The sequence below is a fragment of the Mirounga leonina genome, unplaced genomic scaffold (assembly GCF_011800145.1).
Source record: "Mirounga leonina isolate KUSES-001 unplaced genomic scaffold, KU_Mleo_1.0 Mir_125, whole genome shotgun sequence".
Lineage (NCBI taxonomy): Eukaryota > Metazoa > Chordata > Mammalia > Carnivora > Phocidae > Mirounga > Mirounga leonina.
In genome coordinates, this window is record NW_023270305.1 from 31,989,480 (window position 1) to 31,991,199 (window position 1,720).

The following is a 1,720-nucleotide window of genomic DNA, read 5'->3' on the forward strand; positions in this document are numbered from 1 at the left end:
AGTTGGTCCACTTTGTTTTCCTGTCCCTGACCATTTGCAGTTGTATGCAGAGCCTTCCAGTTTTGCTGTCCCTGAAGGATGTGTGCCCTGCTTACTTACTATGATTGACATTTACCCCAAGTTATAAGGTGTGAAAAAACAAAATCCAACCAAGTAAATATGAAAGATCTTGCTGGCTTTCCCAAAATATGGAAAGAGCCCAGATGGCCATCGGCAGATGAAAGGATAAAGAATATGTGGTATGTATATGCAGTGGAATATTACACAGCCATCCAAAAGAATGAAATCTTGCCGTTTGCAATGACATGGAGGGAACTAGAGTGTATTCTGCTAAGCGGAAGTCAGTCAGTCAGAGAAAGACAAACACCATATGATTTCACTCATATTTGGAATTTAAGAAACAAAACAGATGAACATAGGGAAAGGGAAAAAAATAAGACAAAATCAGAGAGGGAGACAAACCATAAGAGACTCTTAACTCTAGGGAAAAAACAGGGTTGCTGGAAGGGAGGTGGGGGGGGGATGGGGTAACTGGGTGACGGACATTAAGGAGGGCACTTGATGTAATGAGCACTGGATGTTCTATGCAACTGATGAATCACTCAATTCTACCTCTGCAACTATTTAAAAAAAGAAAAGATCTTGATTTTATTCAACAATTCATGAATCAGCATCCCATCTAGCAGACAGAAAGGAGTTCCAAAGAGGCGTATGAAATAAAAGGCTTTTATAGGTAGAAGGGGGCAGGACAAAGGAGTCGCTAGCTAAGAGTGGACTACCTTAGGCGAGGTCACTTTCCTTTGGGCGATGGCAGGGGTCTCTCAGGCAGACGCCCTCATAGTGCTGACCAGCCAATTCCAGAGGGACTGGCTGAAGTTTCCACTCCTGGGAGAGGTTAAAACTGGGATTAAAGGAGGCGGTAAATCTTGGTTGGGTGACGTGGGCCTGCTGTCTCTTTTTTTTTTTTTTTTTTTTTAAAGATTTATTTATTTATTTGAGAGAGCGAGAAAGTACATGAGAGGCGGGAGGGTTAGAGGGAGAAGCGGGCTCCTCGCCGAGCAGGGAGCCCGATGCAGGACTCGATCCCGGGACTCCAGGATCATGACCCGAGCCGAAGGCAGACGCCCAACCGACTGAGCCACCCAGGTGCCCACTGCTGTCTCTTTTTTAACAAATGGAACTCAAACCCCTATCCCTTGGAGAAAGGCAGGATTGTGTGGAGATTCAGACACAACTGCCTAGCTTCAAATCCCAAATCTGTCAAGGCTATTGGACCTCCCACATATCCTTTCATCTCTCTGTGCTTCAGCCTCCACATTTGTAAAACTGGCTTCCAGGTCAATATGTGGGAAGCACCTAGAATTGAAAACGCAGTTCCCCCACATTGCTGTGACCCTGACTTGCCATTGTACGGCAAAAGCCAACCTTGTGCTCTGGAGCCGAAATAGCGAGGCAAAGACAGAGTTTAGGATAAAGAGGAACAATAGCTCTATTGCTTTGCCAGGCACAGGAGGCTGCAGCAGGCTCTGGCCTTCAAAACTGCAAGCCCACCTGAAGGAAAGGGGCGGTGGGGGGCGGGTTAATGGGGAAATACAGGATCTAGCTGGTTTTGACAGGAATCGTGTACTTGCCACCAGCCTGGTTCATCACGTCCTCAGGGTGGTACCAGGTCCCTGAAACAAAAGGCTAAGAAGGGAGGAGGGGAGGTTTGCAAAAGAGG